Source organism: Orcinus orca, chromosome 18 (assembly GCF_937001465.1).
Source record: "Orcinus orca chromosome 18, mOrcOrc1.1, whole genome shotgun sequence".
Classification (NCBI taxonomy): Eukaryota; Metazoa; Chordata; class Mammalia; order Artiodactyla; family Delphinidae; genus Orcinus; species Orcinus orca.
This window is the reverse complement of record NC_064576.1, coordinates 56,918,797-56,938,899: the sequence shown is the minus strand read 5'-3', so window position 1 is coordinate 56,938,899 and position 20,103 is coordinate 56,918,797. Positions and strand designations below refer to the sequence as shown.

At 46.9% G+C, this 20,103-nt stretch overlaps 1 long non-coding RNA gene and 1 other non-coding gene across 2 annotated transcripts; both read left to right on the top strand.

Moving 5' to 3' along the window:
- The first annotated feature begins 2,732 nt into the window (after window positions 1-2,732).
- On the top strand, window positions 2,733-4,869 carry LOC125961965 (uncharacterized). The gene is made up of 2 exons (XR_007473169.1): window positions 2,733-2,950; window positions 3,314-4,869. It is a non-coding gene; the product is annotated as an uncharacterized LOC125961965 (long non-coding RNA).
- TRNAE-UUC (transfer RNA glutamic acid (anticodon UUC)) lies at window positions 4,713-4,784 on the top strand. The gene has a single exon. It is a non-coding gene; the product is annotated as a tRNA-Glu (tRNA).
- Window positions 4,870-20,103: the final 15,234 nt, after the last annotated feature.

Below are 20,103 nucleotides of genomic sequence, written 5' to 3'. Positions count from 1 at the left end.
ATGTTGTAGTTGCTCAGAGACTGAAATTGTGGCCCACTGAGACTCTTAGTTGCTTTGCCACTTAGGTGCTGGCTGGAAACCAGGACTAGTCCCCTGGGATCGACTGATTGATTGATTACTAAATGAATGAATGAATCAAGTAAGCAACCACTTAAACATTTACTGAGCGTGGCTCATGTGTCAGGAAAGATACCACGCTGTGACGATATTTTTACCTGGCTGAGGAAAGAGTTTCTTCTTGCCAAGAGCTGTGCCAGAAGCTGGGGAGACAACAGAATGAGACCCAAGACTGTGCCAGGTTGACTGCAGCTTACAGTCAACCATGGAGAGGGAAGCAGGGAAATTCATCCAGCCTGATGACTGATGGGATGGGCCCACAGAACAAGCACCTAACCCAGCTTCGGGAGTTCAAGGGTACTTGTCCTGAGTCATGGGACGAGAAGGCAATGCTAGGTTCGGGATAGAGGTGAAGGGCAGAGTTATATAACCTAAAAAAGCCCCGAGGAAGCTCTGTTATCCCAGTGGCCTCCTGAGCTCAGATCCAATTTTAGAAATTGAACCTAGTGTTAGGCCATGAAGATTAACACACCCCAACTGGTCAGCAGGGGCAGATGCTGTTACCCAAAAGAGCTTTGAGGTTAACTTTATGCCGTAGGCTGGGTCTGTGTTGGCCAGAGCTCTCCTTGGGAGAGTGGAATTTAATTGGCACTTATTTTCGATGCCCTTATAAAGGGTGACTCCTGGGCCCACTGAAATGGAAACCATTCGTGCTCCTAAATGACTGACAAGCAGGAGACCTGAATTGCACCCACTGCTTTGGCTAATGTAGACGCCCGGCAAGTAAAATGTATTTGGGGCTTTTTTCCAGGATCAAATGTATCAAATGGTGGATGAAATGGGAGAGCTGCCCAGTGAGAGTCAGCCTTAGATGCATGGGAACAGGAATAGCGGTTCCTTGTGTCAACAAGGAGGCTTTGTGTGTGTGTGTGTGTGTGTGTGTGTGTGTGTGTGTAACTAAAGAAATGCAGCTCACTTACTGGTCTGGCTAAACCTCAAAAATTTGTGTTTTTTCCCTCCTCCCAGGAACATTTTGTTCATGCTGCTGGTTAGAAAGGGGGCAGCTTTCACACAGAAGTACAGCAGGAAGTATTTAAGTTAGATAAAAGGAAGGACTACTTGGCCGAATGAGTGAGTGCAGGACTGGGTTCCCAGGGGGATTATGGAATCTGATTTGTATTCATGGACTTTCCTATTAAATAACTTAAATAATAAGGGTGGCAAGGCATAAGCCTACCTCACCATTTTTTTTAAAGGCCTGTGCTTTGGTACTCAGAGGAAATGAACCCATAGGGCTTTATGGGGCTGAGCTGGCCTTGGAGTCAGGGTCAGATGTGGGAAGAAGGGTGGGGAGGGTACAGAGAGAGGTGGAACAAAGGGATCAGGGCAGGAAAGCATGAGGGGCCAGTGGGACAGAGACAGTAGAGTGATTGGAATGTAGTCTCTGAAGAGGGAGCACGGGAGGATAATATTAACAGGCTCTCTGCAGGCTCAGGTTATGTGAGGGCTGGATTATGGAAAGCTGGGAGGGCTTGGCCAGGGAATTTAGATTTTACTCAACAGGCAATTAGGAGCCTTTTTTTTTTTTTTTTCAGGTTTTTGAGCAGGAAAGGGAAATGATGGAAATTTTGCTTCAGGGATCATGGTCTTTTAGAGGTTGAAGGGAACTTAGAGTCACGTAGTTCAGTGTTTCTCAGACTCTAGTGGCATCAGAATCATTTGGTGGTGGTGGGTGTGCGTGTTAAAATTCAGACCCTGCTCCTAGAAGTCCTCATTCAGAAGCTCCAGGTGGGGCTGGGAATCTGCAGTTAAACAAAGGCACTGGTGATCTTGGTGTCACTGGTGTAAGACCTACACTGGGAGGTCACTGCTGGCCTCCTGGGAGATGCTGTCCAAGGGGTCCAAGCAGGGAGGCCTCGGGGGAACTCACAGAGAGCCACGGAGAAAACGAGTCAGCCCTAAAACACATTCAGGCCCAGAAAGCAGGACGCTGACTTTCTTTGTTGTCTTTTTGGCTGCTTTGGGTCTTCGTTGCTGCGCGTGGGTTTTCTCTAGTTGCGGCGAGCGGGGACTACTCTTCGTTGTGGTGCGCGGGCTTCTCATTGCAGTGGCTTTCCTTGTTGTGGAGCACGGGCTCTCGGAGCACGGGGTCTAGGCGCGCAGGCTTCAGTAGTTGCATCACGCAGGCTCAGTAGTCGCGGCACACCGGCCTAGAGCGCACAGGATTCGGTAGTTGTGGCACGTGGGCTCCGTAGTTCAGGTGTGTGGGCTCTAGGGTGCGCGGGCTTCAGTAGTTGTGGCACACGGGCTTATTTGCTCCGCGGCATGTGGGATCTTCCCGGACCAGGGTTTGAATCCGTGTCCCCTGCATTGGCAGGCAGCTTCTCAACCACTGCGCCGCCACCGGGGAAGCCCCAGAAAGCTGACTTTGGACAGTACCGATCCAGTAGCAAGTTTTGGTCCCCCTTTCCCTTGCCCTCCCTGCGCTCCAATCTTGGAGGGCCTTGGAGCCTGGAAGGGAGGAAGGCCAAAGAAAGAAGTGAGAAGTGGGTCACACCCTCATTCCTGGACAGCAGACTCTGGCCCCGGGTCTGTTGGTAAATACTGAACCAGCACACCGCTATTCTTTAAGCAGCACACCAGCTCTCTAAGGTAAAAAGCCCTACCTTGGAGTATCTGCCTATTTCCGTGGTGTAAATACTCTCCAGCACGGCCATCTCAGGCTACCCATGTGATGCCACGGAACGCAGGGTTAGAAAGAGAAGCTAAAATTCGATCTGGTGAGCTGCTAGGAGCCTGACCCAGCTCCCCACCGTCCCTAGCCTGAAGTCATGCCCAAGATGGGTGGTGGGGGAGAACTATCTATCCAGAATGAAGATTGAGTTGCTGAACAGTATATTGTCCTGGACTGTGCTTTGTTATTTAAAGTGACCATAGAGCTCTGTGTTACCGCTCAAGTTCTCATCCAGTGGCAGGGGAAAAACGGAACCAATTTCAGTTCGGGGATAGTAAGAGACCAAGGAAAGCTGCATTCTGGTTATATTCTAAGGATGGTGCCCGTCCAATGTATGGGTTACATGGGGAACTTTTATCTTTAAAACTGGGAAGGTACTTTTAAAAGTGAATTATCACGTGGACATACAAAACTGAAAGGTATACGTGAAATCTCCGCCCTCAGATTGAGAAGCACAGATGTAGGACAGTCTGTAGTTGATGAGGTTTGTTTTGGAGAGTTTTCTTTACTGTTCCAAAACAGATGCCCCCCGAAGGAAGGCAGCAGCTGTCTCACTGACTGAAAAACAAACAAGTGAAACTGTTCGAGGATGCAAAGATCGTACAGGAAGGACCCCCCCGCCCCCAAAGACGCGCATAAGACCTACCTCACAGGTATACTATTAACTGTGCAAACATACTGGCACGTGTCTAACACACAGAGCAGGTTTTCAGTCGGTAGGTTGTGGTTTTCCTTCAGCGACTTCATGAAGTTCCAATGGTGCTGGATGATGTCGACTCCCTCTTCGGGAGCTTCATCCGTGTTCATATGTAAGAACCGTTTCTGTTTCCACTCTTGCTGATGAATGTCACAATGGAAGCCTTAGAGAGCCTCGGTTAGGGGAAGAGCAGGAACCTTCTAAGACCCTTTGGCCGGTGGGGAGAGAGGAGGGAGTAAACGGGAACCAGAACCAGCTTTTAAGCGGGCTCCCACGTGTTCGGCGCTCGCGAAAACAACTTCTGTGTAGTTTAAGTCGCCACGAGGCCACCGGGACCGCAGCTCTCCCACCCCGGCTGCCCGAATAACTGGCCCTTTGTGCTTCCTCATCCACGGGGCCGGTTGTAAGGCAGAAACTGTGCCCGGAGAGATGCTGCTTCCAGCCGAGACCGGGCTGGGAAACCGCGGGGACCTTCCCTCAATCACGCCTGCTGGCAATGAGGGACTTTCTCCGGTTTTTTAAAGTACGTTCACAGACCACCACCGCCTACTTTCAGTGACACGAATCCTGCCTTTTACCGTTCAGTCAACAGAACCTGGACTGTTCCAGGCAGCCCTGCCTCCTGTTTCTTGAGAGGAAAGGGAAAGTTTCTGGGGACTGGACGGGGCCTGCGTACGGCCCCGCACAGTGCGGAGGGGAGAGGGACACACCCCGGGCGCTGGGGACACCCGGGCTTGGCGGCCCAGGGGACGCGGCCCGTGCGTTTCCTCAGGCGTGCGGGTCTGCCCAGCTGCACCGAGGCGGGTCTGCTGCGCTGCGAGCGGCTGCCCCGCGGCTGGTCAGTGGCCGCCAGGGACCCGGCGCCCAGCCCACTCCGGCCTCTGTGGGGCCGCTTTTACGTCCTTCCAAAGGAGTGTCAGTCCTCCGGTGGTCTGCCCATTTCTTGTGAGAAATTATGAATAATGACTCATCAATCTAGAATCTACACCGGTGTATACGTGGTGTCTAAAAATCAGGAGACTGGATGAGGTCATAAAAGACGCGAACGTGGAAGAAAAAGAGATTCGAGCGCCCTCCTCATAGCGCGGAAGAATAGAGGGCGGGCCGGAAGGCATCTCCGCATGCGCAGAAGCAAGTCTAACAAAGGTTGACGGAAGAGGCGGGGCGGGAGGACGCTGAGGCTAAAGACATAATTTGTCTAGATTTGGGTTGGTTATCGTCGTTTCCCACATGGTCTAGCGGTTAGGATTCCTGGTTTTCACCCAGGCGGCCCGGGTTCGACTCCCGGTGTGGGAACTTCTGACCTTTTTGGACAAAAGAAAAGCAATTCAAACCCCCTTTAACTAGGGGGTGGGGGGACTAGATTAGTGCTTTTAGAAAACGCTGTAACCCCATTTCAGAGCAGCCAGGAGAGAATGAAGCTGGAGGGAAACAAGGTCTGCCCTCGAGCGGGCGTCGGCACAGAGCCGACGCAAACCCGGTCCGCTGGTAGAAGCAGGAGGAAAGGAAATAACTCGGAACAGTGCCAAGTTAGCTTTTGAAATAAGTCTTTAAATCTGAGGAGCAGGGAGCCAGCCGGTCCCGTGCTAAGATATATGTTTCAGCTGGTTTTTCTGCGTAATTTCTCCTTGTACTGTGAATATGGAACTAATGACCAAAAAGTGCTCTTCTGTGAAAGAAAAATAAAAGCCATAGTGTAGGACATTATAGGGCTTTTAAGTTGCCTAAAGCCATTCCTTTGAGAAGGACAGCAAGATTTCCAGAAAAGACATACTATTAAGGGCAGAGTAGTTCAGGATACAATAGATTGTGTTTGTGATTCAAAGAGCTCACTAAACCAGTTATTGCGGGAGGAAGGGGGGAGGCGGTGAGGGAGGAAAAAAGAAAATTAGGTTATTACAAATATTGAGGAGTGAGGCAATGGCAAAAACAGCACTTTCTTCTCATGCCCTAACATATTTATTTGACACATTCTGTTGAAAAAACTTCAAGAATTCATGATCGGCTCAATAAGCTCTCTAGAGTTAGAAATCTTAGTACTGATGTGTGACGAGACAGTTTCCAACTGTTACCCAAATAAGTGCATCCTCTGCTGTAATCGTTTAGCTTGCTTACCTCTCCAACCATTTGCCATTAGGAAAAGTCTCCAGGCATTTAGAAGCCACACTTCTTTCCCACTGGTGTTGAACGCTTTGAAGCTTCCCCAATTTGTTCCCAGACTGCCTTTAACCCTGAGAAACGGCTGTGAAAAAGACTTGGCATCCACATGACTTCGTTTGAAATTTGCTCTCTTTTTAAAGTCCTTTGGGATTTTAAGGGACACAAAAATGCCATCCTTCATGAGAAAAATACTAGGCTAAATATATGCTTATTCAAAATTCCTAAATAAAGAGCTTGGAGGAGAAATTGATCATCAGCAGGTGATCTGCATTTATTGAATCGAGTAGGACAGAATTGATAGGAAAATAAAAAACATAATAATAAGAAGTAATATTTATTGAGCATGTACTATGAACTAGGATAAATGTTTTACACGCCTTTTTCAATTTAATCCTTATTTTGTTATCAGATATTATTATAATGTCTGTATCAGCCAGGGGCCCAGTAGGAAACTGATGACATTCTTAACAGAGTTTAATAAAGGGACTATTTAGAGTTTATTTAGGGTCTAGGAAAACAACAAGGAACAATGCAGTCCTCAGGGCTCCTGGGCCTAAAATGAGTAAGAGGGGGAAGTTGGCTGATGGAGAGGCTGCCACTGAGGGGCTGTTGTTTTGGTTTTTGTTTGTCTTGAAACTTGCTTTCGTACGGCAGGTGAGTTCCACTCACATGAAGGCTGTTAAATCTACTCATCCTATGAATCGTTCATTTCCATAAAATAGACTTGTGGCCTCACGGATTTGACAAAAGCTGCCTTTGGATGCATAGGATAATTAAGAGATGCAGAGCATGGTAGATACTTCTATAGACATGTACTTAACTAAATGAAAAGAGCTTAAGTTTGTGGGGAGATGGTTGCTTGAGTTATATTTGGCATTTTACAGCCTTGTATTTTTGCAGAACATTTCGCAGTAATTTTCATTAATCATCTTCCTAATCAGTCTTTAGATTCACAGAACTATTTGAGCTGCAAATGCCCTCTGCAGTCATTTAATGGAGCTCCTCATTTTACCCAGGAAGCATTGGGTCCCGGATTTTATGCCTCTGATTCCCTAGGACTGGATTTTAGATTGTGTTCTAGATTATTAGATTGTGTTTTAGATTGTCACCCCAAATTGAATCTTTCATGGTGTCCTGGCTGAAACCACTCCCTCCTGCACCACCGGGTGCTGAGAAGATGAATTTTTAAAATTCTGTCATATCTTGATTTTGGTCAGTGTTCACAGTCGTAACAATTTTCCTGTTTGAAGTTTTGAGTTAAAAAAAAATTTTTTTTAATTCTCCATACAGACATTTCTAGAAAGTGATGATCTTTATTTGGGATATTTGAACTAGTCATAGGTTCTCAGTATGCTTTTATTTTTATATATGGTCATAAACTTTGGGGGAGTCTGCATAGATATTGCTTTATGCCCACCCACACGGGTATATAGAGTCACATAGACTTGTATGTATGCTCCCTGAGAGATACATGTTGCATGCAAAAAATTTCCTAAATACTTGCAATATTAACACAGGAAAGGGAAGGCAAATATGAATTTTTTAACTGACCCACATTATAGAGCTGAACAACTTGGAAAAACACTTAATACTTGGAAAATCACTGGAACAAATAATCAAAAAATCAATCTGCAAACACGTAGAAGACCACAGCGTACTGGGTAATCATCCCACATAGCTTTGTGAAAAACGAAGCTGACCAGATGAATTTAATTTCCTTTTGTCACAGAGTGACAGGCATGGTGGATGGGGTAGCAGTCAAGAGAATCTATCCTGACTTAAGAAACCTTGGGATTTTGTACTTTGTTGGGTGCTCATGAAGGAAATGTAGGTAAGACTATTGCTGTCTGGCAGGGATGCATTCAAACCGAAGTCTGGGGCTCAGCTTCACGCAGACAGGCAGTTTACCCTCATTCTACTCAGCAATGACCTTGTCCTCCTTCTTAAGTCTCTTCTGCCTGGATTCCTTTTTTTAAAAACGCGTTATTCAGAATCTCTGTGCAAATTACATCATCTCTCTGTTCCTCAGTTTCCTAGACTTTAAAATAGGGGTAATAATTGGACCTACCTTATAAGGTTGTGAAGATTAGATAAGATAATGCATATAAAGTGCTTGGCCCAGTTTGAGGCCAGTGACAATTTGTTGCCATCACCACCATTATCATCATTGTCATCATTATCACGTCTAGTTCCTCTTTCTCTACTTCTAATCACAGTGTTAAATCTGATCATTTCTACCTCTTCAGTGATGCGAGGTACGTTCTTAGCTATTTCCCCTGCCACTGTGCTGGGCAGATCATCTGTTCCCTGGACTATTGCAGTAGATACCAAACTGGTTTCTCTGACCCCCATCTCACCCATCTTTTCTATCTCACATCCTACTGCCTGTCACAGCGTGGAGCTGAGCGTGCCGCTCCCCTGCACCTTCAGGGCTTTGGCCTGCCATGTGCTCCCAACTTACCTTTACAACCTGATTCTACCGCTTCCCTCTGTGCACCCCAGGTTTCAGTTAATTTCTCACTTTGCCCTGTATCTGGCCTTTGCTCAATTTTTCCTCTACTGAAATGCTCCTGTGTCCTTTCTCTAAATATCTGCATCTTATCCATCCTTTAAGGCTTAATTCAAATGTCCAGTCCTTCACAGAGCATCCCTTACCTCTCCTGCTGGGAGATTCCTGTTACCTCTCCTGCTGGGAGACTCCTGATGGGAATATCTTCTGATTCCCCTTAGCATCTTGTATACCTCTCTTCTGATACTAATTCCTCTCTAACTTCAGGTCTTAACTTAGATGTCATTTCCTCCAGAAGTCTCTCCTGCTTCTCTGACAGGGGGGGAGATGCTTTGGTGTGCGTGTTTCTTTCTCACTGCATTTACCACACTTGCGATGGCCCCCCGCTAGAGCGCATGCTCCAAGGCCAGTGCCCTGCATGAAGTAAATACTTAATAAACCTGTGCTGAGGGAATGTGTGAGCCGGACAAGGACTGTATTGTCTCAAGGAACATCTTAGGTTCCAAGTTACAGAAAGCCACTGGAACTAGTTCAGGCCGGAGGGAGAATGATTGGCTTATATAACCAAACTGTGGAAAGTGGAGTGATGTGGCTGGCCTCAGGGACAACCAGAACCAGTGTCCGTCTCTCTGTCTCTCCGGGTGTCAGATTTATTCTCATCTATTATGCACCAGCTGTTTCCACATGGCAGGGATCTGAGCACAACCGGCTCCATACTTATTTCTCACAGCTCCTTCAACTAAGAGGGAAGGTCTTTCTTTTCTTAGTTTTTGTTGGAAACTGCTGGGGAGGAAGGTGGCCTTGCCTGGGCCCTGTACCCTCTTGAGGGTCAATGCACGTGGGGTATTGTGATTGACAGCCCACATTAGAACCGCATGGTGGGGAGGAAGGAGGAACAGGCATTAAAATTAAGCCAGAGAAATTAAATAGTGGTGATGGTTGCATAACTTTGTGAGTATACTAAGACCCCCGAATGTAAAAGCCTGGATTTTATGGTATATGAATTATCTCAATTAAAAAAAAAAGAAAAAAATTAAGCCAGAGATAAAATCTTGCTGGCAAAATAAGCATTTTTTTTTTTTTTTTTTGCAGTATGCGGGCCTACTCACTGTTGTGGCCTCTCCCGTTGCAGAGCACAGGCTCCGGACACGCAGGCTCAGCGGCCATGGCTCACGGGCCCAGCCGCTCCATGGCATGTGAGATCTTCCTGGACCGGGGCACGAACCCGCGTCCCCTGCCTCGGCAGGCGGACTCTCACCCACTGTGCCACCAGGGAAGCCCAAAGTAAGTATTTTTATATTCCTTTTATTTGAGCTACTCATTCAGCAAACATTTATAGGCACCGATTATGGGGCAGCACCCATCTAGATTTACATTTTAGTTGGGGAATCTTCCACATACACAAAAACACATGAATAAGGTAAGAAGTCTGGACTTCATTCTAAATGTTATGGGAAAGCTCTGGAGGTTTAAGCATAGAGGGTTCCACCGCCAGGATGAGACTCCCTGGATTCGAGGGGCTTTGGTATCTTCTGGCCAGTTTCTCTGTTTGTGGTCAGCGTGAACCACACTTTTATGGGAAGATGAGAATGTTGAACAGGTCTTTGAAATGGCTTCCATAACCTCATTTTCAGAATTTGGCAACTTAGTCATAAAAAAGTTTCCTTGTGGACCAACCTAGATCACATTACACTTTGTTTTCAGCCTATTGGCCTGGAGTTAGCCAAACTGCAAAGTTTGGAGGCACAGCCCTCAAGACTGCCCTCCCTTTGGACACCGTCCTCAAGTTTGGGGCATTGCCAAAACCACCCCCAGGTTTGATGATGTGCTGGAAGGACCCACAAAACTCAGTGAAAGCTGTAGTGCTCACAGTTACGGTTTATTATGGGGAAAGGATACAGGCTGAAATCAGCCGAAGGGAGAGACACACCGGGCAGAGTCTGGGACAACTTTCTGTCATCCTCTCCTCTCTCCCCATGGAGTCAGGATGCGTTATCCCACCCCCATCCTGTATTGAGGTGTGACAATAGGCATGGAGTATTGCCAACTAGGGATGCTCACCTGAGTTTTTATTGGGGCTTCATTATGCAGGCATGATTGATTGCTTGATCACCCACGTGGCTGAGCTCATCCTCTAGGCTGCCTGATAACACGTGACCCAAAGCTCCCATCCTAAGTCACATAGTTGGTCTTTCTGGATACCCTAAAGCTATCAGGTAGGACCAGACCCCGCCCTAAACAAAGACACTCCTTTCAGGTAGGAGTGTCTTTGATAGATTACTTCCCAGAAGCCAAGGGCAAATGCCAGACCTCTCTTTGGCCAAGGCCAAATTCTTTACTACGAACCATTTTTTTTTTCCAGTTTTCTTCTCAATGGAAATGAAGGAGACAGGATTGGTTATGGCCGCAAACTGTTTGACAAAACATAGGAAAGTGTTCAGGGCCGCAGCTTATGACGGCTCTGACTTCTCTCCCACCTTTTCTCCAGACTTCCTAAGGGGAAGTTTAAAAAAAGAGGGGCGAGGAGGGGCTATGGGGATTAGCAGTTTTCTCTGAGGCCTACATATCTTTGGCTGGCCGTCCCACGGCATGCTCTCATCTTAAAATGGAAACAGCAGACCCTAGAGGAGTGTTTGAGGCTAGGAATCTCTGTCTCATCAGAACCACAGTGAATCTGAGGCGTGTCACCTGCATTAGGATTTCCACAGGGAGCTCAAAAGCAAAATTGCCGAATCGCGTGCAGAAAATGGAGGCCCGTCAGGATTTTGTCTGGATCTTGCAGCGTCCGACAGTGGACCTGGGGAGTTCACCTTGTTATTATCAGGGAACCTCATGCCCCACCCTCAGTGAGTTTTAGCTCTGTAGATCCAACACCTGCAGCAGTCCGATTGCATCGCCTTTGACCCTGACTCCCTCGTGTATAAACCTAGCAAGTCTATTTGCCAAAGGCAGAGAACCCCATCAACTATTTCTTGCCTCTGGGTACCTCTGTTGAGTGCTATTTTCCATTCTAAGCTCTAATACAGGAGATTGGGGAGGGAGGGGGAGGGTTCAGAGGAAGACAGGACATTTTGTAAGCATCGAATATGTTCACTGAGTCTGCGGGAGCAGTGAACCTGCCAGTTATCAGAAGCTGGAGTAATTTTCCATAACCTGTGCTCGTTAATGTCCTGATCGGGGTTAATGGATTCAAGGGAGGCAGAGAGAGTGCTGCACTAAGGGAAGTAAAGGAGGAATAATCAGAATTTGGCAACAGCTCAGCAGTGGGGTGTGAAGGGAAGGGATGATTTGTTGACAACCCCAAGATGATAAGCATCCCCAGAGAGACAGAGAAGTGGGGCAGAGAGAATGAGATTTGTCTCCTCTGACAACTTTGAGGCACTGCCGGGACATCTAAATGGAGCAAATGAAGAGCGCAGGCAATCCAGGCTGGAATACCTGTGAAAGCACACGTCTCTGGGGCAATTGTCATTTTCAGGCAGATAAGAGGGTTTCTAACTGAACGGTGCCTGGCTCTTGCAATCAGTGGTGTGGTCGAGAGAGAGTGTGTGCTTGGGAAGATGTGAGAGATTCTGTCGCGTATTGAGCCTGTAGTGACAGACACACGCTTTTGTACATATACCTCTAGCCCTGCAGTGACACATCTCAAGAGCACCGGATGTGCACTGCGCAGCTCCGAGGGCCTCCAGTTCCATTGCAGTCATCGTAGATTTTGATAATTTTCTGGCAGATGGCAGAAAATTATCTGCCATCTTGTAAAGGGTCTTGAGAAAGGCGTGACTTTTTCCAATTTGAGCAAAGATACTATATAAGCTTTCAAGGGCCTTGGGGTGCTTGTTAGTCTTTTTTAAATTATTATTATTAATAAGTCTTGGTTAATAAAGCCCGCAAAATTTCTAGTCCCTGCTGATCTTGTTACATTATGTGAAGAATCAGTCGAAGACCCTGAGCTACTAATTATTTTATTTTATAAATTGAGCACTTTAATGTCGGCACATTGTTTCTTGTATATGTTTTGTGTGTGATTGTGGGACACACTGGAAAGCTGGGTTGGTACGAATTTCACGGAAAACGGTTTCGCATGTAATACACATCAAGAACCGTAAGCATGTTTCTTCCTTTTATCTAGTTATTATACTTTCAGAAATCTACAACAAGGGAAGAATCAGAGAAGAGCAAAGATATAGATTGATGAACAAGGAAGCTTTTATCCTTACAGCGTCATCTATCATTAAAAAATACTTGAAATGATAAAAAGGTCCTGTAATAGGAGAATGAATGAACAAATGGTACATCCATATGGCGGAATATTGTAGAGTCGATTATTTAGAGCCAAGATTATCTAATGACACAGAAAAAAGCAGAATCCCAAACTCTATGTATAGTTTGAGTCCAACTTTGTATGGAAGACAATACACACATACCTAAAAACAGGAAGGAAATATACCAAAAAGTTAACAGTGGCTATTTCTGGGTGGTGCAGTTACATTTAATCTTTTTCCTTGTACTTATTTCAAGTTTCCAAATTATTTTTGACATGAGTATAGTCAGGAACTTCCCCCCCGCCCCCAAGTCAATCCATGTAGCTTGGGAGTTTAGGTTGAGTGCTATGAGATGCGCTATAGTGTGCTCTCAGCTACCCCCAGCGCAAGGGCATTTCAGAGCCATCCAACCTCTTGTGAGCCTCTACGTGGTGCTCTCACCCTGTAGACATGGGCTCTGGGCTGACCCCTGCAGTGGGCAGGGTTGACACTGAAGGGACAAGGCCCCAGGCCCACTAACCTCCCATTCATGCCCTCATCCAGGGTGATGTGGCTGGTCCATCTTCTCATCGGAAAACAAAACCTGGATGCCCTGGGTCTTGCACAGGAAATGCCATTTTAGCCGTAAGTGACATTTCTTTTAGTGAACCAAAACTGTCTGAACCGTTCACTGAAAGCTCTTCTCTAGCATTTAAAGACTTTTTAAGCGCACAACCTAGGTCCCATTAGTCTTCTCCATCTGGTAACTTCCCTCTTGTCAGAGTGCTTCCTTTCCTTATTGCTGTTTTGCAAATGAAAATCAGAGTGGCTTTAAAAAAAATTTTTTTTAGTTGGAGTTTTGATCTGCTGGGTGTGGAAATCCCTGATAGATTTCTCACAGTGAGATTCTATAGCAAGAATCACAATAATTTGAATTCTTATTTGAGGGTTAGCAGAAACAACAGGTACTTTAACAAGCTGGGAAGAGGCCAGTGTCAGATATGACAAATAAAATAGTAAAAAGAGAAAATAGAATTCATTTCTATTAGGCTCAGCAATAATAAAAGCATAGTAACTTGGATATTTAGAGAGAGCTCTCTATCTTTTAAACATGATCTTCTGAAGATGTGGTATAAATATACATAGACATATGTATGTAGGAAGTCATTCTGCTTCCAAGAAACTTAGACCCCCCCGCAAGACTTCATAAATCTCCAGTCTCCAATGACTTTTTTTTTTAATAAATTTATTTTATTTATTTTTATTTTTGGCTGCGTTGGGGCTTCGTTGCTGCGCGCGGGCTTTCTCCAGTTGCGGCGAGTGGAGGTTCCTCTTCGTTGCGGTGCACAGACTTCTCATCGCAGTGGCTTCTCTTGTTGCGGAGCACAGGCTCTAGGTGCACCGGCTTCAGTAGTTGTGGCACACGGGCTTATTTGCTCCGTGGCATGTGGGATCTTCCCGGACCAGGGCTCGAACCCGTGTCCCCTGCATTGGCAGGCAGATTCTTAACCACTGCACCACCGGGGAAGCCCTCCAATGACTCTTGTCCTCAGGGTGAGTTCCCCAAAGGGCAGAGACCTGTAGGAAGGGGGACATAGCAAGTGTGACTACAGCTCTCGGATAAACGACCATTAAAATTTAAATGTTTTGCAGGTTTTTGTGAGTGTACAATTATTTCAAAATAGAAAGTTAAAAGAAATTAAGTGAGAATGAGAAACATTAGGAGCCTAAGCACTGTAGCTTCATTATAATAACTTTTGCCACCATCCCTAGGAACACGACGTAAAGGTGAAGTTAGATGCTAGTGAGTGGAGGGTAACTGGCTTGGGAGTAGGGGGTACAGGGGATACAGAGAGACTAGAAGAGACAATCTAGGGTTCCCCTGTTCCCCCACCGCTACTGGACAGAGGAAGCAGCAGTTGTATTTCTGTGAATATTTTTGGAGGCGGTGTGATTGGGGAGAGAGGCAAGGCTAAAGTTGGTTGTGCGGGGGTTTTTTTGTTTTGCTTTGTTTTGGTTGGGTTGTTTAATTTTAGATGACTAGGTGTAGATATGCGCCCCTGGCATTGCTGTTGAATTCCAGTGTAGACACCCGAGGTCCTCTGTCCTTTCCTTCACCACCAACTGCTTGCTTGGTCTGCCCAGGGCTGAGTTAGGTCAAACAAGGTCAACAATTTCTGGAGATGTTCTGAGGGATGAAGTGTGCAGCCAATGTAAGATTCTTTTTTAAGGTGGTATCATGCATTCATTCTCCAACTTCTGCTTAGGCCACAAGCCACTGGTGAATAAAATGATCTCAGTGATCAGATGCAGTGCACATGGGGCAATATTCCTTCACTGGTTCTGTTTGCCCTGGACGCTGAAGCTAGAGCCAACCTTTTCTGGCGAGATTCCCGACTGGCCCCCCCAGTTTTTTTGGCCCCAAATTTTAAAAAGCCAGCAGGTCTGGTCAAAGAACCTTGGCTGCTTCCATGAGCCTTTTTGAGCACAAAAACTGATTCCATGCAGTTAGCGGTTGCCCAGCGCACAGCTCTGAATGGAGTCCTTCCCAAATCCTTCCCACTTCGCCTCATAGCCCGAGCTCATGCTCCCTTTCTGGCAAGGACACTGTGCACGATTCCCTGTATATAGAGAGCTGGCTCCATTTCCTAGCAATTCTATGAGGTTCTCTCTTCTTTGATGGTAAAAATGGAGCAGTCTGAACATCTCCAAAGTACTGAGATCTAAAACAAAAAGCACCAGGGGCACTGGTGACAAGAAACAGAGTCCCCCTTTTCAGCAGAAGCTTTTAGAATAAATCTGGCACCGAAGGTTTGGTCACAGTGATTGCTTCAGTTTGGGGCCTGCGAGGACACAAATATTTCGAATTTCTTGTCAAAACTTGGCTGACAGCGTAAGCTTTCTTTATTTTGTTATCTGTAATCATATGTAAACAGCTACTAGTTTTATAGAGGAATAAAGCTGGGGGTGAATCAAACAGCCCTGGGGCAAAGCTTCAACTTGACATAGACTTGGAATCGATTTTACTGCCAACCTGTGACGTGGGGCGGGGGGGGGGGGAATTCTGTATTTTCTTCAAATCCCAGTTCTTCATCTAAAAACCAATAGCAAATGCAATGCCTATGTGATAAGGTCAATGAAAGAATGACCAAATAAACTAACATAAAGGTGTTCAATAAGCACTACAAAACCCTTCCCCTACCCTCTCTCATCCTACTGCTCTCCATCCCCTTTTCTTGTCTCTAGAGCTGTGACTTTCAAATTGTTTTAACATCTGGAACTTTTAAAACATTCAAATAAACATGTATGTAGAAGTCAGGCATAGAAAACAGATAAAACCCCCAGGCTGCTACGAAGGAAGCGTCAGGTTCCTCCTGTCTTTCTCTCCTCGGAAGAAGTTTTCTGCAATTTAAGTGCGTGGGGATGGATGGCCTTTCTCCTTTACTGGGAGACCCTGCAGGGGGGAGCACAGGAAGAGGATTGGATCGCTGGGCCCTGCGACGCTTCTCCCCTTCCACTGCCCCTCCCCCTCCCAGGTCCGGGCACCTGAAATCTTCCCAGGGAGGGCTCCGGTGTGACTGGGGTTGAAATTAATGCATTCGGGGCTGGAGTTCTTTTCCCTTTGGCGGTTTCTCTGATGAACTCACTTTCTGGAAGGAAGGCATGGCTAGCTGCCGGAGGGTTCTTAGCAAGCCAGAGACTTGACTGATTCAGCCGCGGGATGGGAGCTGTGTGAGCTCCTGTTTGGTGTCCGTGTGTCAGAAAGCAGGGGAGGTGCTTGGTGCGCACGATCCTTTACTTGGCTCTGTGTGTTTACCAGATGTGTGTTGGCGCCTGGAAAAGACTGATGGAATTAGCCCTGCTGGTGGAAGAAGCGGGGTTAAAGGGTAAATCACAGAACACTTGGCTGTGACCTGGGAATCCGGGCTCCAGTAGGGCCTGCTACTGCTGCTTGTGCCTCTGCCTCCGGAGGTGAGGTGGCCTCGGCATGACGCTGGCCTTAGAGGGCCTGCAGCTAGGCAGGTCCCCTACCCCGCAAGGGCCATGAAGTTCCAGCGGGTGCATCTGCACCCCACCCCACGTGACTGGCCCTGGCCCCGCCTCCTTCTCCTGTTGGCTCGCGATTTCCTTTCCTACAGGAACATTCCGGGCCTTGAGAGAAGTGGCACATTCCTCCCTTCTAGGGAGGAGGAACACCCAAGGGCTGCGAAAAGGGCTTCTCTCCCTTTCTGTGGCTCTGATTATAGATTGCTGAGTCTGAAGGGTGAGGACAGCCTGGAGTCCTGCCCTGAGCCGGGAGTCGGAATGTACAGTAGTGCTTTCAAGATCTTAGTCATCAGTAAACAGAGCTATTATGCTCTGGGTCTGATGTGTTCTCTCTTCTGCTGGGCGGCCTGTGGTTGCCATGGATATGGCTTTGTCTTTGGAGGCCTATAACCAAGGAGGATTTAAGTAAATCCTCATGGGTCAATATTTCCATAAAACCAAAAAAAAAGAAAAAGAAAAAAGGCGGGAGGGGGAAGAAAAAAGGAAAACTTTCTTAAAAGACTCCAAGATACCCTTAAACAGTTCTGAAATCATCACCAAAGCAACAATAATACCCTCAGGCTTGCCAGAACCCATGGGGGCACACATTTTTTTAAAAAGTACTCAGAATTACAAAGATGAAGTTCACTTAATGGCTCTGATTGCAGCATGTGAAAATGATGGTATTTCCCAGTTGAGTGTTTTGAACAATATAAAGTTACTTTTTTTTTTTCCTGCTACTGCTTATTTTTCAGAATGCCTCTTGATTTGCCGTTTCTAAGATGTGTCATATTCCAGCATATAAACGAACCTGTGTTTAAAGCAAACAGTAGTTATTTCCATCCGACACGGGAGATTCGGTGACGTTTGGTGATGACTATGGAAGATGGGTAGATTGAATTAAGGAGGCTTTAAAAAAAAAAAAAGAAAGAAAGAAGAAAGACTGAGTCCTGCACAGTATCCAAAGAGCTCTGGCGTCTTTGTTTGAAAACACATGCACACTCCCGGGATTCCTCATAAGTCACTCGGAAGAAAGCTACTGTCACCTGGTAAAGCAGAGGTCCGGGAGCTGGGGAGTAGCCACAGCCCCGCCACGCTTTGGTTCTTTGCTCCAAGAGCCTCATCCTTTTTAATGGGCTGCCCTTTGTGTGTGTTTCTTTGTGTTTCCAGAAACCACACTGCCTCAGTCAGGGAAGCAAGCTGTGGACTTTGGGCTGAGGACCCCGGCCAAGGTGCCCACAGCTGGGAAAGGGCTGCTGCCGTAGCAGCGTCCTTGCTGCCACCACCGGTGGCTCCTCCCCTCATGGCAACAGCCCAGGGGCTTGTCATCCCTCCTACCTGCTTCCCTGTTTATTGTCATTGGCAGCAAGACACTTGCAATAAAGAAGCTGCAGCTGAACTGCAATTACCCAGCTTCCTTTTCCACTGAAGTGGGGCAAAAAGTGATGTTAATTTCCTTTCTGTGTCCTTGAGTTTTCACGTGTTTGTACTTAGACACTGGATCAATCCACAGTCTCCTTGTTTGTCTGCCTCAGGAGTTCTCCCCAATCCTCACCTGTGATGTCACTGGCAACTGCTGGAACTTCCTGAGTGGAAGATTAGGACCCTCTTGTTCTGACTCCAAGTGCCTGAATGCATAGTCCTTGGTGACGGTTAGGAACAGAGAGGACAGTGACGCTGCTGGTGGGTTGCCACCAGGGTCAGTGGTGGCTTGTCTGGACGAGGAAGGGAAGCTCGTGCCTGAGCTGCCTCTGGCGGGTCCTGGGAGGAACGACATGCTCCCAGGCCAGCTTGCCCCCATCTTGCCAAGAACCGCCTGGGAGGCTGTGGTGGTGACCAGCGAACAGAGACCCAGCTCTTCGGTTTGATGAGGCCAGTTGTGGGGTGAGTCTGGGAGCCCTAAGAAAACTCTGGGGTATGAGGAGGAGTCCCTAGATAAACAGCTGCTAAGTTCTCTGAACCACCATATTAGACCCTCAAGGGAATTTTTTTTTTTTTTTCCGGTACGCGGGCCTCTCACCGTTGTGGCCTCTCCCATCACGGAGCACAGGCTCCGGACGCGCAGGCTCAGCGGCCATGGCTCACGGGCCCAGCCGCTCCGCGGCATGTGGGATCCTCCTGGACCAGGGCATGAACCCGTGTCCCCTGCATCGGCAGTCAGACTCTCAACCACTGCGCCACCAGGGCAGCCCCCTCAAGGGAATTTTGACCCCTATGCTTCCATACAGTTCCTCCAGGGCCACCACCAAATGGGAGAGATTTCATGGAAAAGCTGAGGCTACACTTGATATCAGGCTGAGAACGATCATTTTGATCCGGACTAAAAGGTTTCTGATTTTCCAAGTTGGTAAGCGAAATAGAGTGATGTCTGAGCTTTGGATTTGAGGGTGACTCTGAAAGGACCCAGGGAGGTTATGAAGCTTTAAATGACACCAGTTCCAAAATATCACGAGGAAAAAAAGGAAGAGGCAGCTAAAAGAACCAACATGGTGGTGAGGGAAGGCTGTTACAGCTTTAATTTGAAATGAACACAAACAAAAGATGGAAGGAGGGGCATGTAACGAAGGGTGTCACAAAAGAATAGCAGGAATCTGTATATTAGTGTCAGGAAAGCCGAAGTCCAGAATATGCTAAGACTTGTGAAACAGCAGCTGACCTGGGAATAATGCTGCCTAGTGTGCAAAGCATTTTCATGTAAATGATCACACGGGTCCTCGCAATAATCCTTGGGGGGCGGGGTGGGTAGGAGTTATTATCCTCAGAGTGTGTGGGAACGTCTCAGACGCAAAGCTGGGATTTGCGCCCAGATCATTTGAGGCCAAATGCTGCGTCTTTCCACTACCCCACATCACTCTCTGTTACCCTGTTCAAAAGTGTATATAGAGGAAGATGGGGTGGTGTACCTCAGGCAGGTGATAGAAAGCAAAACCAGCTGGTCCTATATTTTCTTCAGTGCATCACAAAGCAAAACAGTCTTCCAAGGCTAGAAAAAATTTCTCAAGATGGATGAGACCCTCAAGGAGATTTGAGTTCTCCAAGCCTTAGGCCTAGACATTGTAGATGGCTGTTTCCAAAGGGACCTGAATTTCCCCTGCATGGCCCTTACTCCAGAAATTACTTGCTCAGTATCTGTGTTCCCCACTAGACTTAGGTTCTTGAAGGCAGGGACCATGGTCATCTTGTCTATCATGGTATGGCCATTGACTGCCCAGACAATGAGGGAGTGACCGTAGACCTGTGAGCAGTCATGTCTGGGAAATTATGGGAGGTATGCTACAGAGGGAGGCAGAAGTCATCATGGTTTACAAAAATGAGAAAGGTAGATTCTAGAGTCTACTTACTAATTAGCTGACATTAGTCTCGAGGTATTTATATTCATTTCAAAGATAAAACTGAGGCCCAAAGGCATAAAGCAAGTCACGTGAACCCATCTCATTCATCCCAGAGACCTGATCAGGACCTTTGTTTTGGGTCCCTCAAGGCTGAGGTGTGGCTATCCGGTCCACAGTGTGTCATAAATGCAGAGAAACAGGATTTCAAGGCAAGAATCTTCTTCCTTTAGGCTTTAGATCTTACTTTCATGGTGGGTTTTTCCATTAAGTATTTAGTCTTAGAAGAGGAAGTTTTACTTTCTGCTTGTGCTGGAAGGTACATATTTTGGAGAAGTTGGAAGCAGATA